Source organism: Bufo bufo, chromosome 4 (assembly GCF_905171765.1).
Source record: "Bufo bufo chromosome 4, aBufBuf1.1, whole genome shotgun sequence".
In the NCBI taxonomy this organism is placed as follows: domain Eukaryota; kingdom Metazoa; phylum Chordata; class Amphibia; order Anura; family Bufonidae; genus Bufo; species Bufo bufo.
The window spans coordinates 147526759-147548333 of NC_053392.1; positions in this window are offsets into that span (position 1 = coordinate 147526759).

A 21575-nucleotide genomic window follows, 5' to 3' on the forward strand; every position below is an offset into this window, starting at 1 on the left:
CAGCCAGAATATATCCGATTAATTTAATTTTTCTGAAGAGGGCATGGCCGGGAGGGCCCTATTTCCAGCAGAAGATACTGAACTTTTGTTAAAGGCAGTCAAAGCTACTATGCAGTTAGAAGACGTTAAGCAACCAAAAACGATTGCTGATCAAGTTTTTGAGGGGTTAGGTTCCAAACTCTGTTTTGTCTAACGGAGATCCGTTAGACAAAAAAGCGGACAGTTACTTAAAAAGGGCGTAGGAATCTGCATCTACCAGTCTCGGGCCTGCAATTGCTGCTTCCTGGGTATCTAGATCCTTAAAATTATAGCTAAACCAGTTAGTCTCATATTAAAGATAAGACACCGAGAGGAGCTTCTTTCTTCCCTACCTACCTTCCTTAAAGCAGCTGATTTTCTAGCAGATGCATCCACTGACTCTGTTCGGTTTTCTGCTAGGGAAGCGGCTATGTCTAATGCGGCCAGGGGTGCGACTTGACTGAGATCTTGGAAGGGAGATGAGGGTTCTAAAGCTAGACTTTGTGCAATCCCTTGTGTAGGTTCAAGGCTGTTTGGTACCTCTTTAGACAATATTTTCTGATAAAAAGAAGGGGTTCCCAGTTCCACAGAAACCTACTTTGTTTTTCATAAGCCCCAGTCTAATTCCAGGAGGCAGAAGGGCAGGCAGAGGGATAAAAGAGAAAGGTTCCCTAAAAAAAAAAAAAAAAAACACGAGCAGTTTCTTGTTCAAACCCCAGGAAAATAAGTCTCTGACGTAGGTCTTTCAGTTCTTTTTCTCTTATAGGGCAGAATGCTCGCTTGTTTAAAGAGGACCAGGCTATGAGCTGTGCGCTACGATTGGCCAGCGCTGCAGCAAGGGACAACCCTAATACAAAAACTCCGCCCAGTACAGCAGAGGGAGCTACAGACACCAGAGCCTATACCGGGCGAACGGAGCGGTGCCCAGACATACTAGGAAGTGCAGGGGGACCCCTGGGCGCCGCTCTGCCCACTGATATAGTTAGTTTTTAGTTTAGAAACTAGTGAAAGGTCCTCTTTAAGTTGCTTATCTTTTATTATAGAATTAATAAGTTGTGTCTTTAGGTCCTTCTTGTCTGTAGACACCAGTCCCAGATAATGCCCTCTAACGAATGCCTTGTGGGCACACCAGACATTTCTTTTTTTTTAAACATTCTCTTTTTATTAAAGTAGACAACAATAAAAGCATAGTATCACATATACATTTTGAATATTTAGGAAAAGGCATGACCAGTGCAACTGATCTAAATGGCAAATTAGTGCAAGTCACAAGTATAACCTCTATCAAAATACAGCAGGTGGTTCACAAACCTAACTTATCATGCGTTGTGATATTGCAAGTTCAATACATTAATTTTCCCACTTCAAAGAACATTCAATAAATCACATATCAAACTAAAGCATAATCTTAAAACAAAACATAAAAGTCGAGTTGGTTCACCTCCTAGGCCTGATCAGTCACATTCTGAAGTCTATATACCAGCTAGTATATGTTGTAGCCTGTTTATCTTCCGCAAAAACTGTAGACACATACTTAGATATAATCTATCCTTACACTCAGACTAGTACCCTTCTGGGTTAAAGGACCTCTTTCTCTCAAGCACTTTCTGGAAGGGGGTATCTCATGATCTCTGAACTTGTTGAGTGACCATGTGCGACAGCCAAGGTTGCCAAGTTTTCAAAAATCTCTCTCTGTTATGAGACTCCCAACTTGCCAATTCCTCCATCCTGCATAGGTGATTCATTTTCTCATACCACATATCTATACTAGGCGGTTCTGTAGTTCTCCACAATGCTGGAACCAACAACTTAGCGGCTGTTATCATGTGTGTCTGCAGATTATTTTTATTAGGGGTGAAATTGCCCTCTGGTTTCCACAGTAGGACTAGGGGGGGAGTAAGTGACAATTTTCCTATACAGATCCTATTCATTGCACCCTCCACTGAATCCCAAAACTGTCTAATTTTATGACAATGCCACCATATATGGGAAATGTTACCTACATCCTCCATACATCTCCAACACTCACTGGAGCTGATTAAGTGGATTTTTTGGAGGAATTCGGGTGTACGGTACCATCTGGTTAAGGTTTTGAGTGAATTCTCCTGCACTCTGACACATCTGGAAAAACCATGCGAGTGTGACAGAATAAATTTTCTGCTAGGTTCATCAAGGCTTATCCCTAGTTCCCTCTCCCATTCTTTAAGGTAAGTGGGCGAATTGTCCCCTTTTTTTTCTAGAATCTGTCTGTATATTAGGGATAAAGTTTTAGATGGCAAATTTGGTAAAAGGACCATGGTCTCTAACCAAGATGGATCTATCTTCGAGTGGTTTTTAGATACCTTAAACTTCTTACATGTTACTTCAAAGTCCCATTTTTGAATGTCTGTCCCTACTTTCGGTGGCTCCCCTTTGAGAGACTCATAGATATCTGCGACCAGAGGCAGCTTCAAAAGGTCCCCTACCTTTAGCTCTGATACAGATTCCCACACCGGATTGGCCTCTATAACTCTTTCTGAAAGGACATAGGGCAGTATATTAAGGGGAGCAATAGGGGATAGATCTCCCTTGCTTAGGTTTAACGCTGGTGACCTCTGGCACTCTTTAATAGTGCTTTTAGTTATAACACTTATAAGTTCCTGAGGACTTAAGGTTGGAGGTTTACGCCATAGCCAGTGTACACTGTTTTTCCCCAATACTTCTCTTTCAAAGCGTACATGCAGGGGACTATCTCCAGATCTAGTCAAATTCAGCCATCTCTCTAGATGGATCGCTTGAACATAAGTAGAGATATCCGGCAAAGATATTCCCCCATGTCTCTTCTTCCTTATGAGTAGGGAATAAGGTAATCTAGCTTTTTTGTTGCCCCATAAAAATTTCCCCATAATAGATCTCAATCTGTTCAGAAATGATCTGGATATTGCTATTGGGAGGGATCGAAACATATATAGTATTTGTGGTAGGATATATGAGGTTAATACGCTTTTCCTTCCTAACCAAGAAATCCTGGGTGATAAGGATTTATTCAGGAACGTTTGCACTTTGGTTAATAACGGAGTGTAGTTAAGCTGGAACAGCTGGGTGGGATTGGCTGGAATCATAACTCCCAGGTATTTAATCGCAGTGGAGGGCCACTTAAAGGGGGACATACCTCTAATCTTTTTCAATTGGGAAGGGGTTAGAGAAACCCCAATGGCTTCAGACTTTTCCATATTAATTTTGAAATTGGAGATCTCCCCAAAGGTTTTAAAGGTGTCTAGTATTTGCTTCATTGCTTCGATAGGGTTGGTGACTAATAGTAGCAGGTCATCGGCAAAAGCTGCCATTTTCTGCGAATCCCCCTTTAATTTGATTCCCTTAATATTAGGGTCCTGCCTGAACTTAAGTAGAAGCGTTTCTAGGACTAATATAAATAAAGACGGGGATAGGGGGCAACCCTGTCTGGTTCCATTCTTAATAATGAAGGGATCAGACATTGTACCATTAACTAAAATACGGGCTGTGGGAGCTGAGTACAGGGAGAAAATTGCTCTGACAAATGTATCAGGGAAGCCAAACGCCAATAAAGTACTACGCATGAAAGGCCAACCAACCCTATCGAAAGCCTTTTCAGCATCTGTCCCTAGCAATATTAAAGGTATGTTTTTCTTTTTGGCATAGCAAACTGCATTTACCACTCGACTAACATTATGCCTGCCTTCTCTGCCGGGCACGAACCCCACTTGCTCCTCCCCCACCAACCCAGGAAGCAAACCTGCTATACGGTGACTTAGTAATTTAGCCCACCATTTTAAATCTGTGTTAAGGAGCGAGATTGGGCGATAACTACCACACGCCTCAGGATCTTTCCCTTCCTTGGGGATGATAGTGATAGTCGCTTCCTGGGCCTGCGGAGGGAGGACCGAGCCACCGAGGAGGGAATTGCACATCTTAGTGAAATGTGGAATCAATATATCCGCAAATTTCTTATAGTACACTATAGGAAAACCGTCTGGTCCTGGGCTTTTTCCCAATGGGATGCTATTTAGAACTTTGGCAACCTCCTCCTCAGTGAACGGTCTCAGCAGATCTATCCTATCTTCGGCAGACAAGGCAGGCATATCAATAGATTTCAGGAAATCATCTATGTTATCTTGCAGCAACGCATTATCCCTAGTTTCGGGCCTCCCTTCCCCCTCTAGATTATATAGCGACGTGTAGAACTTGCAGAATTCTTTCGCTATGGCTGGTGTCGCCGTTAATCTGTGGCCATCTTTAGATTTAATTACTTGGATAAAGGACTTATTCCTCTGGGACTTTAGTAAGTTCGACATCAATTTAGAGCCCTTATCTCCGTGCGAATAGTATTTAAAACGTAAAGCCTGTAATATTTTAGCTGATTTTATGTTCAGTTTGTCTTTTAACTGTGACCTTAGGGATTTCAGCTGATTCAAAACCTCAATTGTCTGAGACTTTTTATGTAACTTTTCCAGTGTGGCAATCTGTAAAAGCAGAGAGTTTATCAACTGTGTTCTTTGTCTTTTAACTTTGGAACCTATACTGATAAACTCTCCCCTTACTACAGCTTTGTGGGCTTCCCACAACATCGGGCATGACATCTGAGGGGTTTCATTTAAGCTGAAGTAGTCTAGGAGTATCTTCTCAACCCTATCTTTATGTTCATTCTCCTCCAAAAGAGTTGAATTGAGCCTCCATGACCAGGACCTCACTGGCATACCACTCAATACTAACTTCAAGCTCACCGGGGCATGATCTGATATTGTGATCGACCCTATGGAGGCTTCTTTAACCATGGGAATAGCAGTGTTGGATAAAAATAAATAATCAATGCGCTGGTAGGAGCCGTGCACTTTAGAGAAAAAGGTGAAATCTTTCTCATCTGGGTGAATCATTCTCCACACATCAGATAAGCCCATATCTGCCAAAGTTATCTGCAATCTACGCTTCTGTCTTCCCGATAGCTGAGACGTGGCAGATGTGGGGTCCATCCCTTGATCTAGTGCAAGGTTGAGATCTCCTCCTAGTACTACAATCCCTTCAGCGAACATTTTCAAAGAGTCTAAAGCCTGTATCAGCCATTTAATTTGACCCTTATTTGGTGCATATATAGCCGCGAGAGTAACCATTGAGTTTAAGATCTTCCCCTTAATAAACAAAAACCTGCCGTTGGGGTCAATTAATTTCGCTATTAACTGAAATGGGATATTCTTACTAAAACCAACAGAGACACCTCTAGATGCCGAAGAGTGCGTGGCATGGTGCCAGTCCGGGAAATGTTTACTGGACATATTGGGGACATGGTCATGTCTGTAATGCGTTTCTTGTAGAAACACAATGTCAGGGTTTTCTTTTCTAAGTGTGTGGTAAACTTGGCTACGTTTCTGCGGAATGTTCATTCCATTCACATTAAGTGAATAAAGTGTAATGTGCGTCATTTCTAGAGTACTTGGTATCTAGACCAAACTTCTCACTAATGTCAGTGAACCTAGAGACTCGACTTGAAAAAGTAAAATAAAAAGACATTAAGACATAAAAAACACGTATAAACAGAATGAAAGGACTTCCCAGTCCTATAGGCGCTATACCACGCAGTGGTGTAATTACATTTTGAGAATAAGAAGTTGGGGGAGGGGACATAGGTAAAGACTCCTAGAAAAATCTAGATGAACCACTCACCCGACCTCTTATATAATTCAATAAAACTGACCGAATAACATCAATACTTCAGTGGTGCAGAACTCATACCAAATGTATGGACCAAGAAATAGCTGTTCCACGACCTCTGAGGCCTATGGTAATATTACCTCAGCTAAGCCTTCCTCTCAGTACCACGGCATATTAACCTGAACATCTGACCAGGTTGCTAGCAATAGCTGAACCTTAACATTCTTAACAGTGACAACTTTAAATATCTATTACTAAAGAGCACATATATAGTAATTAGACAAGCAAAAGCTCTCTCTGGGACAAGTGACTACCATGAGAGAAGCTAAACTTCAGCCTCCAGCATCAGGAGACAGCAAATCAGTCCCCTGTCAGCGGTTTCTTCTTAGGATTCTTGTGCTTAGGCGTATCCCTCCAGGGTAACGGGCCAGAAAGCTTGGGCAGCTTCTCCATATTAGCTGAAGGGAGCCAGGAAGGGATATCCAGGGGAGAAATCTCCAGGGCCTCCCATAACTTGGTAAGTTCATCTGGATGGCGTACTACAATTTGCCGGCCATTAATGGTGGTGCTCAAACCGAACGGGAAAAGCCACCTCATGGGCAGCCTCCTTTCCCTCAATACTGCCGTGAGGGGTTTCAATGCCTTCCTTTTAGCTAGCGTGCTTGCTGCCAAGTCCTGAAAAAACAGGATTTTGTTCCCCTCAAAGGCGACTTCCTCTCTCTCTCTTGCCGCTTTAAGCACTGCAGATGTATCGAGGTAATTCAGTAAGGCACAAATGATATCTCTGGGCGGTTCACTTGCAGCAGGCTTAGGCCTAAGCGCCCTGTGCGCCCTTTCAATAATGATATTTTCGGCCCGCTCTGCTCCCACAAGTATGGCGAATATCTGCTTAACACTGTCCAGCAATGCTTCCGCCGCCACCGATTCTGGGACACCTCTTATCCTTACATTTTTTCTTCTCCCCCTATTCTCTTGATCTTCTAAGTGTAGATATATACTGTCCACCTGGGAGCCTAATGATCTCACATGGCTTTGTAAGCCCTTGCTGTGTTGTACCACAGCCGCTTGAAATTCCTCCAGCGCTTCCACTCTCTGCCCCACATGAGTTACCTCCGTTCTGATGACCGCTAGCTCCGTCAACACTGGTGATAAGGCTTGAGCTAGGGACTCCTGTAGAGACCTCTGCAGAAAGGCTCTGGTGATCGGAGCAGGGTCCGGTTCGTCAGGCAGGTCTGAGGGAGCGCAGGAGCTTGCATCATCCGAGTCTATATCGAGGGCTGCAGCGTTTACCTCAGCCGCCGCCATCTTCCCTCTGACTGCAGGAGATGCCGTCCTCTTGTAGCGGTATTTATCCAGATCTCCATGCGATTTTCTTGATTTATTCACCTGAGTGACCTCTCCACCTCTCTCCTTGTTAGTTTTGCCCATAATTATGTCGGTCAGGGCTGTATAAAAGCTGTAGATCGGGTGGTCTGGTGAGGAGCTCAGAGCTCACACGTCCTCCACCATGCTCAGTTGGCTCCGCCCCCACCAGACATTTCTAACATCAACCTCATCCGTGTCATTAATAGCAAAGAGTTCCCTTATAGTATTTATAGAGCCCTGTAGATATTTAGCAGAATGGAGTATATGTTCATTTAGGAAAATAAGGCTAAATACAAGCAGCAATGACCCCAGAAGTCAGGTGGGGGAAGGTTAGCTCAGTTTCTTACAGCCTGGATGCCCATTACCCAAAACAGATGGATTCTAGAGGTGATAAGGGAAGGTTATCGGATAGAATTACTTTCTCGGCCACCAGACTTTTTTATCCAAACAAAGCTACCCATAGATGTTGTAAAAAGAGAAGCTCTAGAGTCAGAAGTGCTGTCCTTATTGAGCAAGGGAGTAGTTTGCCTGGTTCCCGAGAGAGATGTGGAAGGGTTTTTATTCCCCTCTTTTTATGGTAAAGAAACCAAACTGATCAACGGAGCGATTCTGAATCTAAAAAATGTGAATAAATCCCTGTGTTACAAAAAATTTCACATGGAGACTATAAAATCAACTACAGGTCTACCCTTCCAAAACTGTTGGAGGGCAAGCATATAACTGGAAGATGCTTACTACCATGTGCCGATTCACAGCTCTTCGCAGAAATTTTTAAGGACAGCAGTTTGGATAAAAGGGAGATGGTTACATTTTCAGTACAGGACTCTTCCTTTTGTAATTTCATAGGCTCCAAGGTTATTTACCAAAGTAGTGGCAGAGATTGTGGCCTTTGTAAGACTAAAATGAGTCACTATGGTACCCTATTTAGACGACCTTTTGTTAATTTTTCAGTCAAGAGAGGGGTTGTTAGAGGACATACATTTCCTTTGCTCTACTTTAAAAGATCTAGGTTGGTATATAAATTGGAATAAGTCAAGTCTTGTTCCCTCTCAGATATGTGTGTTTTTGGGAATATTCAATTGTACTCCCGTCAGCACAAGAGTTTTCTTCCCATTAAAAAAAAAGGGATTTGATGATACAACAGACTTGTTTAATGTTTCTCTCCTATCTGTGTTCTTTTAGAGAGGCTATGGCGGTATTGGGTCTGATGACATCCACTATTCCAGCAGTAGCATATGCTCAAATTCATTCCAGGGATCTGCAGGCAGACCTTCTGAGGTCCTGGGATGGCTCCCCCTTTCTCTAGACAGGGAAATCCACATTAATTCAAAGGCCAGACTTTCCCTTTTATGGTGGATAAATCCGGTGAATCTGTCTGCAGGGGTTCCATGATCCTTTCAGGATCAGTTGGTAATCACCACGGATGCCAGTTTCTGGGGTTGGAGAGCTCACTCCCAGAACAGGTTCTGGCAGGGGAGGTGGGATCTAGCTTCAAGGAAAGCCTCCTCTAATTTCAAGGAGTTGAAAGCAATAAAAATGGCTCTAGAGATGGCGGTTCCAAAGTTGATGAACAGGTAAATAGTTTTCCATTCAGACAATTCGATGACGGTAGCCTATATAAATCGCCAGAATCCCGTCTCTGTTACATCTTTCCCAAGAGATTTTCAGTATACCAGAAAGAAGGGGGCTTTTTCTATCTGCGGTACACTTGAAAGGGAAGGACAACACAATTGCAGATTTACTGAGCTGCACTTCTCTCAAACAGGGAGAGTGGTGTCTGAACAAGGAGATCTTCTGGCAGATAGTCTAGAGGTATGGTCTTCCCACAGTAGATCTCTTTGCGTCCAGGGCCAACAGAAAGGTGGAGAGATTATTCTCCCTCCATCATTTGGACAATCCACTAGCAGTAGATGGATTAACTCAGGACTGCAGTCAGGAGTTGGGATAGGTTTTGGGAGTCTTAAGAAAAATAGAGGAGGAGGGTGCATCAGTGCTTATGATAGCTCCAAAATGGCCAAAGAAATCCTGGTTCTCAAGCCTAATGAGGTTAACTGTAGAACCTCCCTCTCCATCAGGGGCCACTCTTTCATCCTAGTCCAGAGATTCTTATTCTATTGGTTTGGAGGTTGAAAGACAGATATGGTCTAGAAGAGGTTTATCAGACAAGGTAGTTTCCAATCTATTGGAAGGCAAGAAACTAGTTACTTCAAATAAATATTTTAAAGTATGGAGTATTTTTTCTGATTTCATGGGAGGCAGTCCTGACCAATTAAAGGCTCCGGACGTACCAAAGGTTCTAGAATTCTTACAATCTGGTCTTGAGAAAAACCTTAAAGCCTCGACTCTCAAAGTTCAGGTCGCTGCCCTCAGTTATTTTTTTGACGCCAGGCTGGCTGAGCATCCTCGGATTAAGAGGTTCTTGTCTGCATCATATCATGTGCATCCTTCCCTAAGACCTCTTTCTCCCCCTGGGATCCTAATCTCAGAAGCCATTTGAGCCAATTGATAAGATTTCCATTAAGTTGCTCTCCTTTAAGATGGCCTTTTTACTTGCAATAACATCTGCTAGGAGAGTCTCCGAGATCCAAACCTTCTCAGCCTTTCCTCCTTACACTACTGTGTTAGAGGATAAAGCAATTATTAGGCCCATTTCATCCTTTTAGCCTAAGGTAGTTTCGGACTTCCACAGGAGTCATGACGTAGTTTTGCCTTCTTTTTGTCCTAATCCTGTAAATCCATTAGAGGTACAATTCCACTCTCTTGACGTCAGATGTTTGTTGGCCTATTTAGGTTCCACGGCTTCCTGAAAATTAGATGAGAACCTTCTAGTACAGTTCCAAGGGAAATTTAGGGTTCACAAGGCCTCTGCTAGTACCATTGCTAGATGGGTCAAGAGTTCTATTACCTTTGCTTATTCTATTTTCTATAGTCTATTCTCGCATGGGTGCTGTCATGGGTGAGGGAAGACAAAAATTGCTTACCGATAATAGTTTTTCTTGAAACCCATGACAGAACCCCAAAATTATCCCACCCTTAATGTTTAAAAAAAAAAATAATAATAATTTTGATGACAATGGATGTATTTAGCGGAGGTCCTATGTACCTTTACTTAATAATCTTTTTTCTCTTAGATAGGGATATAATTTACCGTAGTGGTTCCCTGTCTTTTTTCTCTCTTTTTTGAGTCTTCTATTTTGGTGGTAGGCACGACTCCGGAGGTTTGTGCATTAGAATCACTGAGGTGTGGTGGGGGTGTGAACCTTTTTATCTCATCAGGTTTCTTGTCCTGGATGGGAGGTCCTAGTCGCATGGGTGCTGTCATGGGTTTCAAGAAAAACAATTACCAATAAGCATATAATTCAAAAGAGAAAAGAATACCGAGATAATAGCCGCACATCTAAAAAAGTATCAAATTTATTAAGGACAACAGACACGACAAACAATAGATTAAAAACATTGTATACAATGAATCTGGGCCATGTGAGCTAATCATATACACATGCCCTCCTGACTCGCCACAACACCATAAACATTCCCCCACACATACAAATAGACAGAAAAGTAAAATGCATGTAATCCATCAACAATAAAATTATTGGAGAGCTGTAATACTTATCATTAAATATGACATAGTGGGGGTATGCGTGGTGGTCAGGAAACAAGCCCAACGCGTATCGCCAGGCTCTGCTGGCTTCCAATAAGCATATCACGGGAAGGGAAGGTAGAAGGAAGTGCACCCCCTAGACTGCCACACTCAACCCTGTCCCTGCCTATTTGCACCACCCGCCCTAGGTGACGGGGCGCAACTGGGCGACGGTCCCTAACCTCCGTAAGTGTCAGGAAGGGGAGGAAGGAACAGAGAGGGTACCGGACAGCTAGGCAGAGAACGGTACGCGAGATGCAGGCAGACAAATGAACAAGGAAGTGGACAAGAGAGAGGTACCCTGTGAAGGAGAAGGCAAAGGCGGGTCAGCTAGCCGAGGTCAGTCCTGGAGGTCACGTCAATACAAAGGGAAGAGGCAGGTGGCAAATCCGAGAACGAGCCGAGGTCAGAATCCGAGATGTAGCGTCAAAACCAAGGGAGCAGGCAAAGGGAGGTCAGGAAACGGTCAAGGTCAAATTCCAGAGGTCAATCAATAGAGTAGCTAACAATACACACAGCCTAAGAGACTAAAATCACAGGCAACCTGTAGCCAGCAGGCCGCCTGTATTTATAGTGGGGAGTGAGGGTCATGTGACGTGGCCAGCGTCACATGACCGACAGACAGACAAGTCGAGCACCGAGTGATCAGCTCGGCGCTCAAGGCAGACCTAGGAGCAGGGAGCCTCCCAGCTAGCAGAGCCGCCCTGGGAACGAGGCCAGACACAGACCCTCGCTCCCGAAGCGAAGCAGCAGGTCTGCGGCTGATGGGAGACTGAGTGCGCCTTCGGCGCCCTGTTACAGAGCAATTTTTGTTTTATTGACCTATAAGATCTGAGAATTGGGGTCTTCTGTCCCCAGTTGCTCCTGAGCTATCAGTCTGAAAGGGAGCAGTCTCTGGGGAGGTTACTTCTCAAATCCGCATAGATTATGTTGGAAAGTGTCTTGGGTGCACTCGCCCTTCCCTCTTCCTTTCAAAACATGTTCCAAAAATAATCTGCAATATAGGTCACTATGAGTCATTCTTTAACTACCTATATAGCTACCATGTATATTATTAATTTTAGTCAGACATCTGAATGGGAAATCTGCTTTGTCATGCAGTGATAATTTGGGGAAATTGCTGGGCTACTCCTCTAAGAGATGTCTCCATTCTCTAGGAGGTACAGTATCTTACAAAAGTGAGTACACCCCTCACATTTTTGTAAATATTTTATTATATATTTTCATGGGACAACACTGAAGATCTGACACTTTGATACAATGTAAAGTAGTCAGTGTACAGTTTGTATAACAGTGTAAATTTGGTGTGCCCTCAAAATAACCCAACACACAGCCATTAATGTCTAAACCACTGGCAACAAAAGTGAGTACACCCCTAAGTGAAAATGGGCAAATTGTGCCCAATTACCCATTTTCCCTTCCCGGTGTCATGTGACTTCTCTGTATTACAAGGTCTCAGGTGTGAATGGGGAGCAGGTGTGTTAAATGTGGTGTGGTGTCGCTCTCACACTCTCATACTGGTCACTGGAAGTTAAACGTGGCACCTCATGGCAAAGAACTCTCTGAGGATCTGAAAAAAAGAATTGTTGCTCTACATAAAGATGGCCTAGGCTATAAGAAGATTGCCAACACCCCGAAACTGAGCTGCAGCACGGTGGTCAAGACCATACAGCGGTTTAACAAGACAGGTTCCATTCAGAACAGGCCTCGCCATGGTCGACCAAAGAAGTTGAGTACACATGCTCAGTGTCATATACAGAGGTTGACTGATCAAAATAGATGTATGAGTGTTGTCAGTATTGCTGCCGAGGTTAAAGGGGTGGGGGGGGGGGGGGCCTCAGCCTGTCAGTGCTCAGAACATACGCTACACACTACATCAAATTGGTCTGCATGGTCATCTTAGAAGGAAGCCTCTTCTATGTTGCACAAGAAAGCCTGTAAACAGTTTTCTGAAAACAAGCAGACTAAGGAAATGGATTACTGGATTCATGCCCTGTGGTCTGATGAGACCAAGATAAACGTATTTGGTTCAAATGGTGTCAAGCGTGTGTGGCGGCAACCAGGTGAGGAGTGCAAAGACAAATGTATGTTGCTTACAGTCAAGCATAGTTGTGGAAGTGTCATGGTTTGGGGCTGCATGAATGCTGCTGGCTGTGGGGAGCTACAGTTCATTGAGGGAACCATGAATCCCAATGTACAATTACATACTGAAGCAGAGAATGATCCCCTCCCTTCAGAAACTGGGCCGCAGGGCAGTATTCCAACATGATAACAACCCCCAAACACACTTCCAAGATGACCACTGCCTTGCTAAAAAACTGAGGGTAAAGGTGCTGGACTGGCCAAGCATGTCTCCAGACCTAAACCTTATTCAGCATCTGTGGGGCATCCTCAAACGGAAGGTGGAGGAGCGCAAGGTCTCTAACATCCACCATCTCCGTGATGTCATCATGGAGGAGTGGAAGAGGATTCCAGTGGCAACCTGTGAAGCTCTAGTAAACTCCATGCCCAAGAGAGTTAAAAGTGCTGGAAAATAATGGTGGCCACACACAAAATATTGACACACCATATGTTAACTGTTATACAAGCTATACACTGACTACTTTACATTGTATTAAGGTGTCATATCTTCAGTGTTGTACCATGAAAATATATAATAAAATATTTTACAAAAATGTGAGGGGTGTACTCACTTTTGTGAGATACTGTAAATATTGAGAATGTAAAGTGCCCTTGTACTTTCAAAAAACTTTTGCAATGTCATAGTGACATAAAAGGTTTCCCCCCGTCAATTGATAAAACAAGGAGATAGAAGTGTACATTGGCCACAGCACTCACCAATCTTTAAAGGTGTTGTCTCACTGCAGCAAACAATACTAATGTATTGTTTTTATCCATATTTCTTAATTTGCTGACTGGATTCATTTTTCCATCATGTTATACACTGCTCGATTTCATGGTTACGACCATCCTGCAATCCATCAGTGGTGGTCGTGCTTGCACACTATAGGAAAAAGCTCTGGCATCTCTGGTGACAGGGACCATGGGACCACTGTTCCGTTACATTTCCCTACCTCGTGAGATTTCCCTACCCTCGTCACTTCCGGTCGAACCGGACATGACGTGAGGAGGTGTGCCGCGCCGCACAGGCGCAGAACGACGGGGTAGGGAAATTTCACAGCAGAATGCGCATGCACCGGGAGCCTTTGCCAGCGGTTAGGGTAGGGAAAATTTACGGGCCAGTGCGCAGGCACGGTGATCGGATGGATGTTCTCAGCTGGACACCGGCCGACACTGCACATGCGCTGGGAGCCTCACCAGTGGTTAGGGTAGGGAAAAAGCACTGGCCCGTAATTTTTCCCTTCCCTAACCGCATGCGCACTCTGCTGTAAAATTTCCCTACCCCGTTGTTGTGCACCTGCGCGGCACGGCACACATCCTCCCGTCATGTCCGGTGCGACCGGAAGTGACGAGGGTAGGGAAATCTCACGAGGTAGGGAAATATAACGGAACAACCACACATAGGCAAGTGCTTTTTCCTACAGTGTGCAAGCACAGCCACCGCTACTGGACCAAATGTTTCATGAACAACTTCAGATGGCACTCCAAATTATGCAGTTTAATATGAGTATCTTTATTTATCCAGTTGTAAATAGTGCAACAGTAATACAGCAACGTTTGAGGCCTAGAGGTTATATGGCCATTTTTCAAGCCTGTGTTGTGCACTTCTTTAGATGATGGTTGCAGCACTGTCCCTCATTGCTGCTCTGTGTGTTACTGCTTCTAAAGACCCCTTTACACTATGTTCCTTCCCAACAATTGCCTTCTCATCAGTGAAGGTGACCTCTGCCTTTACATCCAGCGATTTCCTCCACAGTATGAGGATGAGTGTTTACTACAGTGTGAAGGGGCCTTAACTACTTGCTTTAGAAATTGGTGGCGCTCTCAGCACTCGAACCCCCAGGTCAAAACCTCTGATATCTCATGTGTCATATAATTGGATGATACATGGTTATAATGTATATGGAGTCATGTTGTTTACATGGAACAGCACAGGTGATCTGCATTATTTGCATTGTGTACAGTATTGTGTATAACAAATGTAGGATATTTGGATAACATTGTGGTATTTGCTCTATACTTGTCTCCACCGGGCATTGGCGCTTCGCATTGGTGAGCTGTGGTGCGGCATTATGGGGGTGCTCCTTGCAGCTGATTTCCATGAGATCCATGGCCATATGATCGGGCTGGGGGGTGCTGTGCTGCGCACTGCTTGTGCGGGGCCCTCTACCCCTGGCTGGATCGTGCGGCGCATGGAGCATGCGTTGCATGGTTCTCTGGCAGCCTGCGGCGCGCTCCTGTGATGTCAGTTTCACATTCAACATGCGCATGCGCAACAGTAATGCCTGGCGCGAACCCCACTATATAAGGTGGACACTTTGGTACATTTCTTACCTCCTGACGAAGCCCTTCTTTGGTGAAACGCGCATCGAGGTATAGCTCTGTCCAGACATCCGGTGCCTCCACAAGTTATGGGTAATTAGTGCACTCCTATTTTTATCTACAGTACTCTTATGTGGCTGTTATGTTGATATGCTACCGTTGCCGTGTCCTCGTTCTGCTTACATCCTATACTTGTGACCTAGCCTTCTTTTTATTATTGCAGGCTGGCCACCATTATTTTTGTGGGCTGTTAGACACGGCATGGGTGGCAGCCTATACAATACTAATTTAGGATATGCATTTTGCTATAAGTCACTCTGGTCAATTTTACATGTGACCTACCAGAGTGTGGTTTAGCACAGATGTTCTGGTCTGTTCCCCTGTCAGCACGGTGCATGTGAGGGTTGGGACTGTTACTCCGGTACACGGGACGTCCCTTCCTCCCATGACCATGTGCCTTATGTTATTGTATAACCTTTATTTCATGTATTAATAAAGCTACATACATTTTATATGAGTGGTTTCCTCATCTTTTTTGGGGTTATTTGTTTGGTTCTTTTGGTCTCAAAACCTCTGATATGTCACTATAACATTTTCAAACTTTGTCCCCTTTCCCCTGCGTGCATTTTGAGTATTAATGACCAAGCAATATTTTATATTTTATCGTCGCCATCCAAGAGCTATAACTTTTTAATTTTTTCCATCGATGTAGCCGTATGTGGGCTTGTTTTTTCCCGGGCAAGTTGTACTTTTTAATGGTTCCATTATGGAGTACACATAACTTACTGACTATCTTTTATTAACTCAATACTACCACTGAGTTTTCATGTTATAAATTTTGTGGCGTTCATTTTTCGCCATAAATAACATGATAACTTTACTTTCTAGGTCACCACAATCACATTGATGCCAAATACAATTTTTTACATTTAACTACTATAAAAATCATTTCAAGACCGGGTGTTTTTCCATTTTTTTGTTTTTGTATTTGACTCCCAGGTCTCCCAAAGCCATAACTTTTTTTTTATTCATTCAAATAGCCATATGAGGGCTTGTTTTTTGCGGAACAAGATGCAATGTGGTGGGAAGAGGGAAAACATTCCAAATGGGGTGGAATTTAAAAAAAACATTCCCCCAGTAAAAATTTTTTTTTTTTTTTTTTTTTACACCTTCTTATGCAGTAAAACTGATCTGTAACTTTTATACTCCAGGTCAGTACAATTACAACAATATGTATAGTTTTTCTTACATTTTAATACTGAAAAAAATTACAAACTTTGGAAAAAATACATTTTCCCTTTGCATTGCCATATTTTGACCCACTTAACTTTTTTTTTGTGTACAGAGCTGTGTAGGGGGCTCATTTTTTGGTGGAACGATCTGTACTTTTCTTTAATGCCAATATGGGGTGTGTATGACTTTTTTGGTCACTTTTCATAAAAAAAATTCGTAGGGGTAAAGTAACCAAAAAACAGCCAATCAATTCCTTTTGCCGTATGGGATAAATATTTGTATATTTTAAAAGTATGGGCGTTTTTGCAGGCGTCGATGCCCACGATGTTAATTTTTTAAATTATTTATGGATTTTTATTTTTTATTTTGGAGAAGGGGGGCAATTTGAATTTTTAGATTTTTTTTAGATTTTTCAAGACTTTGATTTCTTTTTTTTCTTACACTTTAATAGCCAAGCTACAAGCAATCATTAGATTGTTTTTCTCATAAACTCCAATGCATTAGCATTAAAGTCTATGGGGATTACACTGTGTTCCTAATGTGCGGCAGCCCTGTACCACTCCTGAGTACAGGAGCTGCCGACACTGCATATGGCTCCCTCCAATCCTCGCCGAGGGGAGCTGGAGCCCTGCCGGTCTTTAACCTTCCAGCAGACACCTGGTGGCTATGGCGCCGTCTCCAATTGTGGTGGTCGGAAAGGACTTTAAAAAAAATAAAAATTTGTTTTTGCATTGCCCCATCCCAAGAACTTTTTCTTTGTATAGAGCTGCGTGAGGGCTTGATTTTTGTGGGACAACTTGTAGTTTTCATCTGTATCATTTTGGGATGCATAACACTTTTTGATATTTTTTTTATTTTTTTGTAAATAAACCAAAAACAGCAATTATGGCAGTTTTTTGGGGTGTTTTTTATGGTGTTCATCGTATGGGATAAATTACATGATAATTTTGCTCCATTCAAAAGTTTTTTCAGTGGAAAAAAGTTGTATTTTATTTAAAGAGGGCCTTTCATGGTCCAGACTTTATAAGAGAAGTAGCACGTTAGGTAGGGATCCTATAGTGCTTACTATTATTCCTGGGCGCTGCTCCGTTCGCCCGCTGTGCCCTCCGGTATTTTCCCCGCTCAGTATGCTAATTACTAGCATCGGAACAGGGAGGAGGAGACGCCAGGGTTTCTCAATGGGCGTCTTCCTCTCCCTGGCTGTAGCGCTGTCCAATCGCAGCACAGAGTGTCACAGCCAGGGAGAAAAAACCTCCCTGGCTGTGATGCTCTGCGCTGAAATTGGACAGCGCTACAGCCAGGGAGAAGGAGACGCCCACTGAGAAAGACTCAGTTTCCACCTCATTGTTCCGATACTCCTCATTATAATACAAGGCGCCAAAATCAACGGGGGGGCCACAGCGGATGAACGGGGGGGGGGGGGGTATTTTGAAAATAAAAACAGCCATGGCATCAGTGGGGGCCGCCCTATAAGGTAGCACCCTAATTAGACTTTTGCAAAACTGATGAAAGGTCCTCTTTAATGAAAATGGTTTCAACTTTTTTTTAACCATTTAAAGGGTTGTACAGGAGTTTTTTATTGATGACCTTTCCTTAGGATAGGTCATCAATATCTGATAAGAGACATCTGACACCCAACACCCCTGCCGATCAGCTGTTTGAAGACACTACATGTCGAGGTCCTCTTCATTACACTACGTCTCGTCTCCTTTGCAGCAGCGGCGTAGTGTAATTACAAGTACTCGCTCCATTCAAGTGAATGAATTGAGTACTTATGATTACACTGCACAGCCGAGACTTCCAAGACAACGGGCAGTGTAAGGAAGAGGAAGTAGCGCTAGCATGGAACAGCACCTCCTCTTCAAACAGCTGATCGATTGTCGGACCCCGCTGATCAGATAGTGATGACCTATCCTGAGGATAGGTCATTAATATATAGTGACTGCACTATCCCTTTTATAGCCTTGCAAGGGGACTAGTAGGTTATCTTTTGGTTGCTTCTACAATTCTCTGTACTGCAGAGAATTTTACTGTCAGTGCTATACTGACATTCACCAGCAGGCGGCGCCATACAGATAAGGCCTACTAGGATACACTGGAGGCAGGGCTGGGACTTTCATTAGGTCCCAGCCTGCTGTGCACAGAAATCAGCACCTCGCAATCTCATCACTTGGGAGACAGAGGGAGTTTGCTCCCTCTGTTACTGCTTAGATCCGTGGTCTATTGACTGAGGCATCTAAGGGGTTATTGGAGAACTGAGCCTCCGCTCACTGCTGCACAGGAGACTCATACACCCTTATTTTAGGCTGCCATAGAACGCCAGTGGTCTAGGAATAAAGCCTTTTAATGACCACCGTAAAAACCTGTATCTTAGCAGAAGCAGATCTCTGCTGGAGAAAGAAGTGCTCTCTGCACAGCTATGTTTTGTCACTTTGTGTTGTATTGTTTGTTAATCAGTTATGTACCTGGTGCATTGTCCCTATCGTAGCTGGTTAATGACAAGTCAACATACATAGCTGAACTAAAGCAAGTGCAGAACAGGGCAACCAAGGGAAATAAGGCTATGGGTGGTTTGAAGAGTGAGGTAGGTTATTCAGTTTGTTAAATAGATGGTTTAAGACCCCTTTACAAGGGCCAATTTTGTAGATGATTATTAGCAAGGAAGTATTCCTTCCCGACCAGTGGAAGAGACCTCTGCATTTACATGCAGCGATCTCCTCCGCAGTATGGGGAGGAGCGATCACTAATGCCATCTCTTGTTCCCATACTGACTCATTGTTTCCCGGCAGCAGAGCGTGTTCACACAGCACGATCTGCTGCCGGCAAATGACGATTTTAGGTGCCTGCACAAATGATCATATCACCTGATGAAGAGCATTTCGCTCGTTCATCGGGTAACCGGCAGCAGCTTTACACCGCCAGATAATTGCTAACGAGCTTTCCTATGAACGCTCTTTAGCGATTATCTGGCAGATTCTCGGCCAGTGTAAAGGACAGGGGCAAATATGAGTGGACAGTACAGAGATCTTTCTAATGGTCTTTTTAGGCCTCATGTACACAACTGTATCCATTGTGGCAGTCCGCAAATCGCCAAAGCTGTGTGCCCGCATTTTCCCCTTCCACAGGTCCCACACTAGGCTACAAATGCCTATTCTTGTCCGCAAAACGGGGCAGCGGAAAACACAGTGTGCTGTCTATATCTTTTGCAGCCTCATTGAAATAAGTGGGTCCACATACAGTACTATCCACAAAATATGCAGATCGGATGAGGACCGAAATTACAATCATGCTTGTAATAATGCCAAGGGGCATCTTCTACGTCTAGAAGAAAGAAGGTTTCATCATCAAAATAGAGCAGTGAGCTGGCCCACAGGGGCTTTTTTTTCCTCACCAAAAACGCAGCACAGTCGCAACATGTGCCAGCTTAGTAAATCTGCCTCATTGTGGTTTTTTCACACATAACTGTTGACCAAGGTTACTTGGTTAATTTTTTTTCTCATTACCATCAATGAGGGGAAAATACCATAAAGCCACCATGCAGTTGACTAAAAGGTTTTGAGATGTAGAGTTTCAATGTGATTTTGTTTTCTGCTAATTTTACAAATCTCCTTCACATTTAGGTTACGTCTGCCCACGTCAGAACGTTCGCTCTATAAGAAGCATACGTACATTTCTAGTCTGTACAGTTTAGTTGTATAGCTAAATAGTACAGACTCCATCATCTGTGGTATTTAGACAGCAGTTCAATGCCATCTGCATGTTTGGGACCTCAAATTAGTGACCAGCATTTGCCAGCCCCACCAACAAGCAATAACAAGTTGTCTGAGACAGTTGCCAACAAAAGGTAACTCTGAGGTCTGCTATTTCCATCTGTCACAGCTCAGCTGCTCTCAGCAGATACCTGCTGCTAATAATACAAGCTGCTTGTCCTACTGATGTATCCGACGCTGACAGCCAAGAATTTTACATCGAAGAACCATGTACATCAATATCAAAATGTTATCTAGCTATTATAATATCCATCTGTATCCATCTACTTATCTATATATCTATCTCTATTATGCATCTATCTTCCTACCTTCCATCTATCTATCTGTCTGTCTATCCATACATACGTTTATATGCTGTATATATAGCCGCTAGGGATAAGCAAATCGACTTTGGATAAAACAAGGTACATTGGTACCTTGGAACCGAACCAGAGTTTTGTGAAAAGGTTTTTAACAGTAGAAACTAATTTTTGAAGTTATTACCCAAAGTCTCGCGAGACTTCGCAAAGTAATTACTTTGGTTCATCTGAGCCAATACATTCTAATACTCTACGGAGCTTCATCCGAAATAGATTCGCTCATCCCTAGTAGCCGCCATTCAGGTGTAATACATGGTAAGGCTCAAGCCAACTAGTAGAAGTTAGCAGCCCTCTGCTATGACTGACAACAGAGGGCTTCCGAATAGAGTTCTATGATGTACATATGTCCTTAAAGGGGTTGTCCAACCCCAAAAACAATTTTATTTAGGGCCAGGAAAGTGTTTAAAGGGGTTTTCTGGGAATAAACATGCCCTGGCCATACTAACATATATCTAATATATGAGTTTATTACCTATTATGCCCCATTTCCTTGCTTTACAAACCAGTTGTCTCTTGCTGATGTCACATCGATGGGTCACATGCCATCCCCACCCCCCAGCTGCACTGCTCGTCGACGTGACATCAGCAAGATGACAGATCACAAATCAGGTCACATGACTGGTTTGTAAAAGCAAACGAGTTATAATATCTAATGAAATCATATTAAATATATCTTAGTATGGCCAGGGCATGTTTAAAAGTTTTATTCCCAGAAAACCCCTTTAACATAAAGGAAAAAAAGGCACCGACCTAGCCACTGCCGCTCTGTTCCAGCGCAGAGGTTCCTGTCATTGCTTCTTTTGGTCCATAGTGAACTTGAAGCATGACATCCTGTTCGTTGTGCACTGCTGAAGCCATTCATTGAGCTCAGTGGTGAAGTGTCCCCAAGCGGGCCTTGACTACTGAGTCTCTATGGTCACGTGCTTCATGGGAACACATCACTTAAGAGGCCGGTGAATGGCTGCAGATGACACAACGGCATGTCACACTTCTGGTCCAGCATGGACGGCAAGGAGAGAGAACAGGAGCCCTTGTACTGGAATAGTGAAGTGGTGAATTGGTGAGTGCCTTCATTCTTTA